At 43.6% G+C, this 17,762-nt stretch overlaps 1 long non-coding RNA gene across 1 annotated transcript; it reads right to left on the bottom strand.

The window, feature by feature from the left end:
- Positions 1-12,925: 12,925 nt before the first annotated feature.
- Positions 12,926-15,376, bottom strand: LOC104865845. The gene is made up of 4 exons (XR_781279.1): positions 15,276-15,376; positions 14,753-14,823; positions 14,114-14,132; positions 12,926-12,981 (listed from the first exon to the last, which is right to left on the bottom strand). It is a non-coding gene; the product is annotated as an uncharacterized LOC104865845 (long non-coding RNA).
- Positions 15,377-17,762: the final 2,386 nt, after the last annotated feature.

Here is a 17,762-nt window from a genome sequence, read left to right on the forward strand (position 1 = left end):
CTGTTCAGAGGTGGTTTAACCATTCTATTTGCAAAACACAGTATTTCCTATTAAGTTTATAAAAGCTATTTACAAAGTGTTATTCTACTACTTCTTTTAAATATATCAAGCACTCCTACATATCTAGGACTAGATTTTTTTATGTAAGAACTTGTCTTCTATTGTAACAGCACTGATAAATAAAACTGCACATATAGTAATGGTTATAATCTGAGGTATCTTCTACATATGACAATCTTGGCCTCACTTTTCTCTCTTACTTCAAACCAGTGGACAAGTACAGGAGGAGTGTGTAATGTTAGAGAAGTTTGAATCCAAAATTCATTTACAGAGGACAAGCTTTTCTGTGTATTTCAACACAAAGCGTACAAAATGTGCTCACTTTACTACTTTGTCATATACACTGGCAACCTCTTTAACATTTAGAGACTAGATGTTGCAAAACTTGTCTGTTATATACACTATATACACAGCAAAACAAAACCCACAAAACATACAGAAAAATTATATCTCAAAGTGTCCAAGTACAAATGCACTAACCTAATACCTTTGCAATTGCTTTCCTCCTACCTCCTCCAAACCACCGAACAAGTACAGACAGCACCATATTGCTCAAGAAGTGGTTTAACCATTCCATTCCCATTAACATTTCGTATGAACTTTAGCAAAAAGATATTTACCAAGTGATATTTCACTACCTCTACATTTAACATATGTTGGGCACTTCTAAACATCTAGATAAGACTAGATGTTTCAAGACTCAATTGTCCGTTATATATGCACAGCAGTCCTGATTAAACTGCACACATGTAACAATAGTTTAAAGTGTCTTAAAAATATGAGCATTTTAGAACCCTTCCTTTCTCCACTAACCCAGTGGGGTAAAATGCTCAAATTTTCAGAAGACAATCTTTCCTGGAATTTTAATACAAAGTTTGTTAGTTTACTAACTCTACCTTTTTCAAAACTGGCAACATTTTAACATCTAGGAAGACTAGATGATGTATAAGGTCTCATTCTTTATATACCCTATGTACACAGCAAAGTAAAAACTCACAAAGGTAAGTAAGGGACAATGGTAACTTGCCTTGCTATAAGTGCACTAGCATAGCACTCGGAAATTTCTCTTTCAGAACCAGTGCAAACAACGTGTACTACATATCAAGAGGGGGTCTGCCTATTCCCCCCACAAAATAACACTTCATGTGCATTCTAACAAAAATACATTTACAAAATGTGTTATTTTACTACTACTACTTTTTAACATGTATCAGGCACTTGAGAATTATCTCAAAAGACCAGACGGTTCAATAAAGTAATTAGCATTGTCAATTATATAGTATTGAGGACTAAAATGCACACAGAAAACAATGGCTACAATACAAACAACGTCTTCTACATGTAACCAGTCTGGCGCTGGACGTTCTTCTCTTCTGTCTCCTGCTCCGTGTCCTCTAACCCGCAGAACAAATGTGGCCAAGTTTCACGAGTGTGGCTTCTCCAGGTGGTTGACCCAACTTCATTTCAAGGTCACTTTCAGAAAACGTTTAGTCTTTTAAACAAATGGGCGTTTCCAAGACATGTGGTTTTTCTAACTACTTTATCATATGCCGGCAACCTCTTTACATCTATGTTGTCCACATGCAGGAAGTTTTCTTTTAAAGGTTGGGAGAATGTTGAGAGCAGCTTTTTCATATTATATACACAAGCCTTCTGAAAACGGCCAGTAAAGCTTCCCAAAGGGTGGTGGGTATCTCCAATTAGACAAACGGAATGTTGTTACCTTAGGTTTCTCTCTTTGGCAACTGTCCTCGGCCTCAGCTCCCTCACCTTCCAGGGCAGGCGAGGCCTTTATTCGTCCTCCTCGCAAGGAGGTGCGGTCTCCTCCACAACTGAGACCGTGCAGTCACCTCAGGACCCGGATCAGCGCAGTCCGATGACCAGAAGTGGCCGAGTTTTCAGGCCCGCTTTATGCGGCCCTCTGCTGCAGTCCGGAGGCCGCCATTCTCACCATGCCTTGCTGCATCCGCCGCAAGACCGCACGTCCTTGACTGTTGGCGGGGGCTTTGCCTAGGCCAGCAAGGCTGGACCGGGAGCCCTTCTGCCTGAGGGGTTCTGCCATAACGTAGTCGAAGTGGGGTGAGGGAGCAGTTCGCCTGTTCTTCAAAGCCTGGGCCCAGCCAGTGGGTGGTCACAGCGAGGGATCCAACAGCCTGCAGGGAAGGGGTGCGGCCCATCCTCGGGCCCCCCAGGTTACCCACCACCAACGGCGGGGGTGGCAGAGGAAATTTCAAGACAGCCCAATATTGGGGCAGAGGCATGGATACTCTTGGGGGCTTTTAGCCAGGTATATACTAAAAATCATGAAAAAAAAGCCCATTTTTAAAGTTTTTAGTTTTTCCAGAAAGAAAGCACTCACAAAAATGAAGCAGAAGAAAGCATGGTTTCTGAAAATATTAGCATTGAAAATAAGCCAGGTCCTTTGGATCAGGACAATTGGAAAACTATCTTGAGAGCATTCAAGGAACCAGCAAGACTCCATATTTGAAGCCTCAAGATTGCAAAACTGAAAGACTTTGCTTTGAGAAGAGAGCCCTAAAAACTATAATACAGAATGGAAGCCACCCATATAATTTTTTTCAGTTATTTCTTTAATAACTCAGCCATCTAGGCACTCAGAAGCCTCTCAGCTATGATACAAGGAAGCCTGGGCATTGTTTGAGCTGGCAGTACACTTTGAAGTCATCCACATGGTGCTGCTTTTACAAGTATGCAGAATGCAAGAATTGTAGAGTCAGGGAGGCATCCATCCAGATTTCAGAAGGAGGCCTGGGAGAGTAGGCAATGTGCTTCTGAGAGGACAGAGCATGAAATTATGAGAGTGAAGTCAAAGGTGCAGTGGAGAACCCAAAAAGTTGTAGAATCCAGAAACATGCAACATACAAATAAACCTTCAAATAGTAAGCAAAGCCCGGCCAAGAGTAAGACATGAGAGTTATAACTAACAACAGTGGTATAGAGGTGAGAGTTCCCAAGCTGTTTGGAGCTTGCCCTTGGTGTTAGACCTGGAGCTATAGGATTTAATGTTTTCCCTGCTGGGTTTTGGTCTTGTTTTGGTCTTATTGATTTCTATCCTCTTATTTCTTGTCCTTTTGGAAAGAAAATATTTATCCTGTGCCATTGTCTGTAGGTAATTTTTAATTTTCTTTTGGATTTTTACAGGACCATATAGCTAAGAGTTTTCCTAAAGTCTCAGTGGGGATGTTAGACTTGAACTTTTCAGTAATGTTAATACCGTTAAGACTCTGTGACTCTTGGACATGGACATTTTGCATAAAGAGATACATATTAATCTTTTGGGGCCCAGAGGTAGAATGTTATATATAAGTGTCTCCAAAGAGCCTCAGGTACTCATAGATGGGGCTTTGTGAAGGTGAATGGATTATAGGTGCTTATAGTTTCCTTTCTGCTAGACGATGGGTTCTGGAAGAAGTGACCATTGGGGACATGACATGGAAAAGTTTATCTCCCTTCCTGACTTTTTCTCTCTCTGCTTCCTGGATGCCATTAAATGAGGAGCTTTCTTTTTAATGCCCCTCTACCATGCCATCCTGCCTTGGAGCCAGCTGAACATGGCCTTAAAAATGAGCTGAAATAAACCTCTCATTCTTTAAATTGTGGGTGACAGGAGCTTTGTCCCAGAAATAAGAAAGTAACTAAGACAGACAAAAAGAACTGATGTATACAGATGGTTTTGAAAATTTTGAAAAGCTCAAAAATAAGGATTAATAGCTGAGGAAAATTAACTAGAGTATTGATACCACAGCTCTTCCAGCCAGAAACTGACCATAGGGAGCTGGTGAGGAAGGGTGGCCTCATGTCTAGAATGACAGCTCTGAGTTGTCTTCTGAGTTGCCAGGCATCTGAAGGGCAGCTCTGCTGGCTTCAGCATGCTCAGAAATTCTCAAATTCTGCTTTCATCCTTACCACCACCCAGGAATCTTCTGAATACATGGTCCTGGCTAGATAGCTATGGAGCCATACAGCAAAACATTTATTCCTTTGATGTAGAGATACTTAGCTCTTACCTTTTTCCAGACTCAAGACACTCAGAGATGAGTAAGAGGTGGTCCTTATCCACTCACTATGGAAGTGTTCTATGCAGTAGTATATAGTTTGGTGTTGGGGATCAAATTCAGGACCTTGAGCTTTTCAGGCAGGCAACCAAACCACTGAGCTAAGTCCCTGGCCCAGTAGTGAGTGTTAATCATCTGTGCATCACTATGAAAAAAATTCTTGAGATAATTAGTTTATCAAGTGAAAAGATTTGGCTCACAGTTTAGGGTGGTCCAGTGTATGGTTGATTGGCCTCTTTGCTTTGGGTTCCTAGTGGGAGTACTGAATGGCAGTATTGAGGAATATGTAGTTGAGTAACTGTTCATCTCATAGCCAGGGAGACACTCGGGTGCCACAGTTACCTTCCAGTGCACTGCCAATGACTTAAAAACCTCTCCCTAAGCTTCAACTCCCAAAGGTTCTATCATCTCCCAATAGAGCCACCCTGTGGATCAAGCCTTTAACACATGGACCTATGGGGGACATTTATCCAAACTACAGTCTAGAGGAGTCAGAACCCATGTGTGCAGAAATGCTATTGTCTATGTTGGAAGTATGTGAGCAGAAGGCTTCCAGGAGAGGGGCATACTTGGGCTGACCCTGAAAATATGAGTTTGCTTGCTACTCAGAAAAGAGATAGAGTATGGGAACCTGAACAGTTGATCTAAGCATTGCTGGCTTTCTGCTCTCTGAGCCAGTGAAGGGTTGCATCTCCATGGCTCCGACTTGCTTTAGTCAATGAAACGTGTATGAGCCAAATGGGAAGTTCAGGATTCGGTACATAGTTCGCCATGTTCTCTGCCCTTTGCTATGGCAATCCTGTAAGTAATTGCTAAGTTAAAGCCTGTATAAGCTTGACTCATAGAGTGACCACAAGAAGAAGACATCTGCCCACCATAATTCCCCAGTGGCACCGTTTGGGGCAAGTGGAATGAGATGGAGGAGAATTTTGATTCTGTAACATCACTTTGCTTGCCATGACTAATTCATGAAGGTGTCACCAGGGGTAGAAGAAACAGCTGAAGAGAATATTTGGCATTGAGAAATAGGCTCTTGCATCTGGAGAATGCTACAAGTTAATTGTGCCTGTCAGATAAAGTATGACTCTGGAAAATGGACACCAGGGCAGGGTCAGTGGTTTATTCATGCTTTATAGAGGAGACACATTTTTTTTCTTATGAGCAATGAGGAGCCAATAGAATTGCATTTTAGAAAGATCACCCTGGCTACAATGCAGAGAACGGAACTGATACAGGGAGACTTGGAGGAAAGTTTTAATGGTCTTGGTGAAAGGCAAAGGGAGTTAGGTTTATGGAATGGAGATGGAGAAGAGGAGACACCCATGCAAAGCATTTCACAGGTAGAACCTGTAGTATAAAGATGAGGCAGGAGGGAGACAGCAGTTCTATCTCATCTGTGGTCTTCCCTTTCCCTGGGCTAATTTTATTCAATAAATGCATTTGCATTCATCATCTCATTTAATCCTCAAAATTTCCTCTTATACTGAGTGAGTACTACTTGAACTTTATTGACTGAGCAATTGAGTCTCAGAGAGGTGATGGGGAAGGCTTGTTTTAAAATCAAAACGCCGGAACTCATGTATCCTGTATGCCATCCGTTCTCCTTTCCCGAATCACCTAACTTGGGTCACTTATAAATTTTAGGGGTGGAAGTAGAATTTTTGTGGGGGGAAGGTTGTAGCAAATGCAGAGAGGGTTGAGATTATGTGGAACTGTGCCTTGGGGCTATAGTTATCCAGCTGATTTATCTATGAGAGTAGAGGCATGTGTTATACACATAAAAAACAATATGTTCCAAAAACCCCTTATACCACAGTCTAAATTTATGAGACTCAAATGAGTGATTTTTATTTCATTGTTAAAGGCTCTTTTTTTCTTTTGACTCTATCAAAGTAATCCTTGTAGGATTTCTTAAAAGAGCAATCTCAGTCTCCCATGATGCTTTTAAAATGCAATTTATTGTGCATATTTTATCAGCATTCTCATTGGTATTGCAGTCCATGGACATGATGGTATGTTTCCACTCATAGAATTATGTCAGTTTGAGATGTCACTGTCTTGGTATGTCCAGTTGTCTTCATAGCTGTTCTAAACAAGAAACAGTGGGTAGCCAATTGTGTTTTTTTAAAATGTCCTAATTTCCCCCAGGCAATTACAGGGTAAATTACCAGGCGGAAATTTGTGGGCAGAGAGGACTAGGAGAGAAACTAGTAGGGGACCTGGCTTCTGGGGCTGTCCATGACATTAAACAACCTGAGGCCTGGCCAGCATCTCCCTCCTTTGAGACTCGCTTTCCTCTTCTGTAAAGGGGAAATAGACAAGAAAATGGTTGACCTTTCCGTACAGATACTCCTCACCTGATGTCCTGACATTGCAGGTTGAAAATGCATTTAATACATTAGATCTACCGAACAGCTTAGCCTAGCCCAGTTAAGCATGTACAGATCACTTTTATTAGGCTACAGTTGGGCACCTAGTGCAAAGCCTGTTTTACAATGAAGTACGGCCCTGCCCTGAGCTGAGAGCCTCTAGAGACCAGTGTCAGCAAGAGACAGAGGCCTCCAGCCCCAAAGCTGCAGGAGTGGAGCAATGATAGTGGTGCCTTGAGCTTGGACGTAGATCTACCCTGAGTATACAGCCTTGAACAACACTGACCACAGTCCCCCTGACTCCTGACACCCCAAACTGTGGGCTGATAAATGTGTGGATTTCAAAGCCACTTGGTTTAGAGTAACTTGTTACACAGAACTAGGTAACTCCTACAGCTAAGCTTCTTTTGCTCTTACTATAATAAAATTTGCTATTTAAAATATTCTATTAGGCTAAGTGCACTTATGCAAACAATCAGAATTTCAAGCAGTAAGTACAAACTGGAGTCAACAGAATTCCAGATGACAAAGGGTTTTTATGGATATCCTGTCTGTTCCAGCTTCCCTGGGGCCTTCAGATGTCCCTCATCAAGACTTCTGGCTCCCTCACAGATGCAGCTAGCCCCTTTACAGAACACCGCCCAGCCTGCCAATGTCCCACTAAATGTACTGCACCCAGTACAGCAGAAGGCATGCTCTATAGAACAGGTGTTGATTCTTCCCTCTTCTATGGGCTGCATCACTGACACATTCCAGGGGAGTGATTGCCTTCTACTCTTGGCCCATGTCTAGGATGAGTCAGCATGGGCCCTGGTGACTTTGCCTGCCCAGTCTCTCCAGCCACATGGGGGGACTCAAGGAAGAACTTAGGACCCAGGCAGGACCAGGATTCATCCCTGGGTCCTCAGCCAGACCTGCTGAGAAAGGGGTGCCTTCTCTTTCTTCTGACTTCCATGTTTTATCAGTGTAGGATTTACCAAGCTTCATGATGTACAAAGACCTGTCCTGAGGATGGTCACCACAGAGGAAAATAGAGTTGGGAGAACCAGAATGACTAGATGCTGGGGTCAAGCCCTGGGGCCTGAAGAGGATCTGTGCATAGGCTATTCAGCTACTGAATGTGACATTTTTCCTTTTGTGTTTAAGTCAGTTTGAGAATGGTCTCCATTACTAGCCAGGCATGGGCCCTGTGATCCAGCAGCTCTAGACCTGGCTGGGGATTAATTCCAGGGATGGCAATGTCCTATACCGCACTGAATGGCTAATGAATTATCTATGCTCACCCTGCCCCAGACACAACCTATGTGGTGTGTATGGACTTAGAGCCAAGATGTGGGGATTTCATCCTCTGTGACTTTTGTTGCATTTGTCTCCTTTTCTGGCTCACTTTAGGAATTGAGTGTGGTGCATACTCATCTCTGACCTTTTTATGGGAGGCTCTGATGTGCAAGGAGAATGGGTCTCCCTAGGCCAGTGTGAGTGGCTGGTGGCGTAGAAGCTGGTGGATCAGACTAAGAAAGATTTTGGATCCCGGATTTAGGACTAGGAAGGAAGCACATTCCAGAAATGTCTCACATCTTATCTTATTGTGTTCTCACAGCAACCCTGAAGGGTAGATGTCTTAGTCAGCTTTCCCTGTGACAACAATCTCTATGTCAGGGATTTACAACAGTAAATTCTCAACTGGAGTCTGCCCCAGGATTGCCTTAGGTAGGGCTCCACTCCTAGAGACTGGATTCAATAAGTTTGGAGGGGGCTGAGACTTTACTTTTCTAACAAATTTTCAAGTTGTGATGATCTTTAGTCCATGGACAAAGCCTTGAAATTCACTGCTTTATAGTACTAGACATTTAATTTTCACTCTCAGCTTTAGAATGGACTGTGGGCTCTGCTTCAGGCTATGGATAGAGACCAGGCCCTCTCTACTTGTTTTTTACTCCAGAACCCAGGCTGTAGGAGCTGTGGGCCCTCAGCCATGACCTTTAAAAAGTGCAAGGCAGGAGCACAAGAGAGCAAGCCTAGACGTGCATGCCTCTGACTGTGTGTGTGTCTCCTTCCATGGGACAACAGAGCCATAAGTCTAAGGCTAGCATCAGTGGGTTGAGGGAATGTATTTTTTCATAGAGGCAATGAAAGGGAAGAATGAATGTGCTGGGTTTTTGGTTTGTTTGTTTTTTGTCTTTGTACCTGGGATGGAACTCAGGTCCTTGCATTTGCAAGGCAGGTGACAGAACCACTGAGCTAAATCCTCTGCCCCTGATTGTGCTGTTTATAAAGTAGGAATCACTATTCACATGAGTCAGATTGAGTGATGGAACAGAGGCTCTGTTGGGGAAACAGAAGTACTGCTCACTCCTCTCCCCAATGGCCCTGAAGAAACCCACCTGTTCAGAAGACCAGCCCAGCTAAGCTTTTATAGAAAGGGCTCATCCTTTTCTTCCTTTTCAGCCTGGTGAGGTGAAGACAGTGTCTGTTCTGAGCCTGGGCCCAGACAACCGCGGGAGAACTGAGAGCCCAATGTTGGACTTGGCATTTTCTTAGGCATTGTGCTAACCATATCCCCCAGGACTGGAGGGGGTGCTGACCTGTCCCATGTGTCCAGCAAGAACTACAGGAATCACATTCTTAGCCAGAGTTAGGACCTCAGTTCCCTCCCTCAGAGTATAGTCTTGGGCATCTTTCAGCTACATCCAACAAGACTTCAGTGAATTTATTTTTTCCTTGACATGCCTTGCATTAAAGGCTATTTTCTTTCCTGCCACCCACTGTCAGCAGAAGTATAAACCATTATAATTGTAGTCATGATATACCAGGGCCTATGGACTTACCTTCTATGAATTGCTCTTGAGACAAATAATGGATGTTACATATGAGATTTGGTCATAAAAGGACTGTGGCTTCCTTCCACCCTGGGTGAAGTGTCCCTCTGTCTCAAGTCTTTCAATCAGCTTGTGCCATGAGGTGACCCAGGAGAAAAGACGTGAACCTGAAATGTGTAAAGATATGCAAGCAGCCCACAAACAGGCCTGGCTAGCAAGGAATTGAGATGTAGCAGTAGCCTGGGAGTAAGCCTGGGAGAAGGTTATCCTCAGTCCAGTCTTGAGGTGACTGAGGACTGTAGTCTGGAGGACTTGAGGTCAGAATAAAGAAGTACTTTGAAGCAGAACCACCCAGCTAAGCCACTCCTGGATTGATGAACAGAAATTACAAGATAACAAATCTTGTCTTATACTTCTAAGCATTGGGTAATGGGTCACACAGCTATCAAAACAAATATAGGTGTTTTTGAAATACTCCACTGGATAAACCCATAAAATACATCTCAGTTTGATGTAGATGTGCGATGGCTTCCTCTTAATATCCTTGTGGATAGGATCATAAAATATGGGATAAATTAGAGTACACTTAGTGATGGCATTGTAGAACATTTCATCTCAGATGGATAGTAAATTAATGTCAAAAAAGAGGTTGCTTGGTTCTCAGTTCTGTCCCCTTCAATACTTATCTGAGTTTCCTAGATAATGATATGGAAGGTAAATTGAGCACTTAAAGTTGGCTCTATTGAGAATGGGGACTGATTTGCTGCTTAATCCCCATAAAAAACTGGAAAAATTGAATGGAACTTTAAAAATACAAGAAATTTTCATTGGCACTGTCTTATTTGATCTCCAAAAATATATATTCTATTACTCTAGATTAAGCCACTGAGATTACACTATAGATAGATACAGATAGATAGATAGATAGATAGACAGTTAGACAGCTAGACAAACAGACAGATAAATAATATGTGGAAGCCACAACTTGGCCCCATTACAATGGCCCCCACCACACCTATCTTTTCATCATGCCAGTTCTTAAAGACAGATCTGTGAAATGCTGAGGGTTTGGGGAAAAGCTGAATGAAAAGAGTTTCTTTGTTAAAGAATTTCACCCTGTAGAATGTGATTTCCAATATGGTACCCCTGGATACATGTGGCCTTTAAAATTAATTACAAAATACAAGTAAAAATTCAGTTTCTTGGTTGCCTTAGTGACATTAAAAGGCTTGCTGGTCACAAGAGGGCAATGGCTGCTGTATTACATGGTGCAGATATAGAATGCTCCTATTATCACTGAAGGGTCCATTGGCAGCAATGACTAGGATTTACATGGTGCTCCTTCTGGACTGAAGCCAAGTTCATTAAAATGAAATGTCTTCATCTTCTCACCTCTACAGCACACACAGGTGCACACATGCTCACACACACACACACACACACACACACACACACACAAGCAGAGGCACACAGCTCTTGTTTTGTTGGTTTTTCTGCTGGTTTCTCTCAATGCAGCCCTAGCTTATCTGCATGGTTCTTGAGCTTTTCTGTTACTGAATTGGGAAAACAGTTTCAAAGTGACATGAACAGAGAGGCTGAAGATCAGAAGACAAGAATGAAAATGGGAAGGGGTGGGGGGTCAGGAATGACAGATACCAGGCTGGGCAGTACGTGCTTTATCCCCCACCTCACAAAGGGCATCATCTGGAGAATTATCTACTGTCCAGCCCCCTCTGCCTAGCCTTCCTCTCCTTTCTCTTCCCCTCAGTTTCCCAGGGAAGTATGGCTGCTTAGAGGGTGACTAGAAGCAGTCTTCTTTTTATTCTTCTGAGTGAAGATTAGTCTCTCTCTCTCTCTCTCTCTCTCTCTCTCTCTCTCTCTCTCTCTCTCTTTTTTTTTTCTTCATATTAGTCTCTCTCTCTCTCTCTCTCTCTCTCTCTCTCTCTCTCTCTCTCTCTCTTTATTTTTGCTCCTCATAAGGCATGAGGTAGTAAATTTCTGTCTCTTCACAGGCAGGCAAATATCTACTTTGCAGATTTCCCCAAATCATTGGGAGGGAAGATACTAGATGACCTGGTTATGTCTTCACATCCAACCTGTGCTCTCCAATCTAAACCAAGTTCAGACTCTGCGATCCTCTTATCTCCACCTTTCTGAGTTTTGTACGCATTACTTGATTGCTCCCTAGGACCTGGAAAGTAGTCAGGGAGTGATTAGTTGTCACGCTTGAAGCTTGACAGTGACTTGAGAGTATTGGTCTTTATTATCAACTTCATTGATTTTAATGTTAGCTTAAGAGATGCAACAAAATGTTATAATTGATGTGGGATGACTGTCAGTTGTTAGGCTGAACTTTGAATGTCATAACTCTGGAGTTAGAGTCTCATGGGATTCAGGATATACTGGGTTACTCCCTGACTATCTACACTTTCTGGTATAAATAAGCTCATTCTGTGAGCCTGGTTCTACATTCAGTGCTTTTTCCCCCCTTCTGAATTAGAGTAGAATGTTTAGCAAGAAATCAATGAAGCTTCAAGGGAGTTTTTACAGAAACTGGAGCAGCATCCCAGATAGATATTTTTTTTCTCTTGAAAATACTCTGGATCTGTGGATGCAGGACTGTCTAGAATGACAATCACCCTCCGTGTTCAGTCTTCCCTGTAGAGCAGGACCCTGAGGCTGAGAGAGGTAATAATGACAGTAATCAAAAGAGCCACAGCACTAATCTTAGAGAATGGTTATGACAACCCTCTGAGCTAGGGGTGGGAGCTCCCTCACCTTAGAGAAAGAAATTGAAACACGGGAAGCTTAGTAACCTACCTGAAGTTTTCAGCAGCTAAGTGGCAGCACTAGACTCAGACTTGGGTGTCTGGGCTCACAAAGCTGGCTTATGCTCTCAGCAGCAGCAAAGCTTCTGTCAGCCATCACACTCTCATCAGCAGAAAGTACAGCCAGCACCTACTAGGTGTTCATTAGGGAGTCCAGGGTGGAACAAAGGGCACCAAGACTTTCCCATCTGGTGGCAAAGATAGACAATGAAGAAGTAAAATCATGACAGTAGTGTTAAATAGGAGCTTTCTGGAATTACCTAGACTTCTGCCTCTTCTATCTATGTATCGAGGAACTAAGGCAAAGAGGGAGAAGCCACTCTGCTCAAAGGCCATAGGAGATTATGCCCAGAAGAGGCTCTATCAGGGCTGGGGCCAAAGCGGAGGTCAGAAAGGAGCCAGGGGGGCTTAACATAAGGAGGCCCTCCTACACAAGTGCTGATAGTGTGCTTGCATGACTGTGAAAGTTGGCCCTTCCTTAAATTTTGCACCCTTGGTCATAAGACACTGGGGTTTACACTCTAAGGCTCACCCCAGTCCTGGCCTTGACTACAGCTGAGGCTTCTGATCTCATGATCACAGTACAAAGCCTGACCTTCCCATGGTCTGAGAGCATGAGCCTTGGCTGAATATTTGGCCCTTAATTTTTTTCCAATAAACTTTTACAGGAATCATACCAGGTAAAATATAAAACACCGTAGGAGGCCTTGAAGTCAGCTGTTACCTTCTCAGAAGCTTGGAGGCTAGGGCTCTGCTTCATTCATTCATTTGTTCGGAGCAGATGCATAACTTGTTCTATCAGCCGTGTCTTTTAATAAATCTGAGACTCCTGGGATTAGAAAACATCCTATTTTTTGGATGTACTCAAAGAAAAAGAAAAGTCTGTCTTAGAGTCAATGGCTAGAGAAAGAATGATGTGCTGTGTGTCTACCCTGGCCCCTGTTTACATGGGACAGCTGACCGTTAGTCACAGCATCTTATTCGAGTCACACAGGCATCAGTGTAGAACTGGCCATGAACTCCAAACTTCTATCCCCTGTCCTGTAAGGGTTTTTGTTTGTTTGTTTGTTTTTAACCATATCTCCTATTGTTCTTTGTGCTGCTACAACAGAGTACCTGGTGCTGGGTAATCTATAGAGACAAGAGGTTTACTTGGCTCACAATTCTGGAGGTTGGAAGAGCCAAACAGCACGACAGTGGTGTTCTTGCAAAAGTCCCCCAGAGGTGTCACAATGCGGTGGAGAAGCAGAATGAGAACATGTGCAGAAGGGAAATGTGTGTGAGCAAGAGAGGGAGAGCGGAAAGGGCCTGGCTTCTCGTTTCTATAAAAAGCCACCCTCTCCAGAAAGGATCCGGAAAGTCTGGCCTAGGAGATGGGACTCAGTCCTGAGACAGCACTAATCTATCCATTCATGAGAGTGAAGCCCAGAGCCTTGTTGTTTCCCACTAGGACCCATCTTAAAGGTTCCATGCCCTCTAATAATACACTAGGGACAAGCTACCAGCACATGGAAGTTTGGGCGACAAAGCACTCCAAACCACACCAATGTCTAACCCCAGAATTGTGAGTTTTAAAACAAATATAAATTCCTTTTCACAGGGCAAATAATTCCTTCACAAAGAAGAAGGATTGAAGTAGGCATCAGAATGATAGATGTATTGTGCCCACAACTCACTTAATATGAAATTAAAGTCCGTTCTAACATTAATTTTGACAGTCTTGGAGCTCTACAACAAAGGAGGAGGTGCGCAGAAAGAGCCTACTTTCCTTTCTCTTTCTTATTTTTGTTGTTTTATTTTCTTTCAGAACTGTGCAGCTAGGTGTCAGGAAGGAGATGTAACAGCTGTAGAAGACAGTACAGAGACAGGATGTCTCTTCCAGGCCATCTGGACACTGGACCCTAACCCACAGAGAGCCTATGCAAGCTCTTAGCTCTCAGGTTCACTTTGCCAGCCATTACCTGGGGTTTGTGTAAAGATCTGTAAGTATAAACAAGAGAAACAGCACATATAACTTAAGCAGACACAGTTTCAAAAGCAAGGAAAAGTCTAACGAGTTGTCCAAATATTTGTAAATAACCATCTCTATCTTTAGAAGCGGGAAATGTCAAAGATCACAGCTACTTCATGGTGTTTATTCTGAACTATATAAACATTATCACCATACCCAGGCTGTGGACAAAAGAAAGATAAATAAATGCCCTTCTCTGCTTTCTGTGACCTCAAGACTCTTACAGGGGGAACAGTCATCCCTGTGACTTGTGGAATACAGCGCTGATTAGAAGAACAAGCAAAACTGCCACATGGAAATGCTTGGGTTTAGGAGACAAGAACATGGGCGTAGAGTTAAACAGAACTCACTTTGAATCTGTTCAAAGTATTAGCTTTCTGAGGATCCTTAATAAGATATTCAAGCTCACTCTCGTATAAAATGAGAATACCGAGTATAGTATATAAGCTGTTTGAGAATTGAAGAAGCAGATGTGTAGAGTTCTTGAAGCACAATAGGTACTCGACACATCAGTTTCTTCCTTCCCTTCTTTCTGCCCTCTAAAACCCTATATCCAATCCCCATTATTCCTTGTTCCCCAGCCTCCTACCTTTTGACTCCTGTGAAATCTGCATTCCTCAGTCTCAGTGCCCAAGAGGAGGACTGGAGTGCAGGTAGTTTCTTTTGAAAGTGGCCCCAGGAAGTAGGAGAGAAGGAACAGAGAGGATGCCACAGGGAGGGAAAATGGCACAGTGAGGTGAGGGTATGCACTGGAGGAAGGTGGCTAGAAGTAATGGGGTCTTAATTTTTTGGGCCCTCAGAGACATGTGCAGAGTCACCCTCTGAAAGCAGAAAGCTAATACATTGTCCCACCAATGGCAAGTCGCCCCAAGCAATGTAATGCACACCCTCCCTTCTACACACACACACACACACACACACACACACACACACACACACACACACACAGTTCTGGTCTAAGCACAGAAATTGGAATTAGAAAAACACTGTGGAGTTCAGCTGCTGTCACCCCTGCTGACCACAGCTGAGGCTGCAATCAGATGTGCTCCATGGAGACCTAACACGGGGTGCCAAAAGGGGATCCGCTACATGAGGCCGAAGATGGGCTTCACCTGCAGTATCAAATGTCCCCGGACACTAAGAGACTTGGTCTGCATCCTGGCTACAGTACTTCCAACTTGAAGATTGTGCCTGGTTGATTGCAGCTCTTATGCTCAGTGTCCTCGTCTATAAACAGGGACAGATTACTGTAGATTAAGTGAAACAGAAGAAATGCAAGAATTAGAAAAGTGCTTGCAACATACCTAAAACAGCTATGGCTTCTGTGCGTTTTGCTGCTGTAGGAATGAAGGAAGAAAAGCTGTGCTGGTGTGTCACTGCTACAGGGTGGGGCCAGAGTTTGCTCACAGCCTGGCTCTACTAAGCCTTGCTATGTGAGGTGTGGTCTAAAAATGGACAGAATTCACTTCACCTGGGAACTGGCTAAAAATCCAGACTCCTCACCCCAGGAGTCAGAGTCTGCATTTTACTGAGATCCTTGGTTCATGGTGTGCATGTAACAGTTTGATGGATGACATCATTTTGCCTCTCTCATGTTACTCAGTGGGATACAGTGGGCAGTTTTCACACTTTCTGTAGTTCACCCTACTGGAAATCATTTTGGGCATCTGCTTTTGCACACCTCTACCCTGAGAAGATGGAGGTGTGGTCTGTATCAGGGTGTCCCCTGGAGACCGGGCTCTTCCGCTGCACTGGCTAGCACCTAAGTTTATTACCTCTGCCCCAGTTCCTTGGTCCTAAATCTGTCTCGGGTACACCAGGGAGACCAGCTCTGATCTAATCATTTGGGCCCTGGATTTCATGATCAACTGCCATCTGGTACCAAAGAGTCTTAATCTCTACAAACTTTCCCTGCCTGGATCTTCTTTGCCTGGCTTAAACAACCAGTGCCCTGGTCTGCTGTACCAGATGTTCTCCTTCTATTCTATACCTTCCCTGGGAACAGATGATCACAAGATCTCCTCTTATGGTGCTCAGTATCTGCTGGAGTCCACTTTTTCTCCTTCTGCTCTCCTCAAGAATGTGAGCCACCAGAAGTCAGGAGCTCTGCCTGCCCTGCCTAGTACACTTCTAACTGTTGGTACTGATCACACATTAGGTATTCAAGTTAGCTTAGGTGTGACGGATTAAATGGTTGCAATTGGAATTCTTCAACAGATCCACCTGACTAGGAAACTCATGTTCCTTCCCTGCATGAGGCTGAAAGCAATAACTGCCACATGTGAAGACTAGATAAAGCTCAGCTTGGTTCTAGCATGTACCTAGCAACACCCTGCTAGGAGCACTTCAAATTTTGAGTTCTAATCTTTTTCCAGGAGAGTGGTATGATTCTCTTTCAAGATGCTAGGCAACAGCAGTGAGCTACAGCTCCCACTAGATACCTGCTTCCCTGCCATGAGGAGATAGCAACCAACACTCTACAATGTACTCTTGCTGAGCTAGCTGCTGGGTAATTAGGTTTATTCATCGTATTTTGACTGATGATATTTTCAACACATTGTGTGTTCACTGGGATGCAGCCCCACGGTAAGCCAAGGAGCGTCTGTGTGGCTGATACGTGACAGTGTCAGGATTTAAAAGCAGGCAGTACAGCTGTGGTTCCAAGCTGTATGCCACACCATTATGTGATACTTTCTCTCTGCGAAGAGAGACAATTGCCAATGTCGTTTCATCTCTCTGGGCCTCCCGGGCTTCAGAGGATGAGAAGTTAGACCCCATCCATGGTTGGTAGGAATTTGGAATCTGGCAGACTGGCAGGTGGATAGCAGCCATTTCCACTTTGCCTATTCACTTACCTTTCTTTGGCTAAGAGGCCAATGGCAACCTCCAATCAGACCCATGCTGGTACCCTCAGGTGAACAAACTGGGCTAGTCTGCCCAAGAATGGGAGAGATGAAGCTGACGTGAGCTAGGCCAAGGCTGCTCCGACCAGCCAGCTCCCAGCCAGGCAACAGCTGATGACAGAGGCACAGATAAATCCAGCTGATCACCCAGCCCCAGGGCAGACCAGGATAACTGCGCCAAGCTCAACTCCAAACTGCAAATCATAGATTCTTATACCAAGTAAATTATTTAAAGCTGCTAATTTTGGGGTGATTTATCCTACAGCAGAAATTAACCAATTACCCAACTCTAATAATGCTTGCCCCCCTCCCTCACCGCAGACCAGAGCAGACACACTGTTATCTTCATTTTGCAGCTACAAAATGGGATTTAAAAAGCCAAATAACTCTTACAGCCAGTAAGCAGTGAGACTGAGAGTCAAACCCAAACACTGTTTCTAGAATCTGTGCATTGAACCTGCATATGATATCATGTCTCCAAGATTGATTAAAACCTGACTGTGTGCCCAGAACTGGGCTAGGTTTTCAGCATAGAAAGGCAACACAAGCCAGGCCGTTCACTTGTGTGTTCGTATATGTCCAGAAAAATAGCTACCAACCTTAATGTATGAACAATTCGTATAAATGAATACAGGGAAAACACCTCACATAAAAAAGGATTGAGCACAGATAATTTATGGAAGAAAATATGTGTTG

Source organism: Fukomys damarensis, unplaced genomic scaffold, assembly GCF_012274545.1.
Source record: "Fukomys damarensis isolate Sample0158 unplaced genomic scaffold, DMR_v1.0_HiC HiC_scaffold_5, whole genome shotgun sequence".
Taxonomy (NCBI): domain Eukaryota; kingdom Metazoa; phylum Chordata; class Mammalia; order Rodentia; family Bathyergidae; genus Fukomys; species Fukomys damarensis.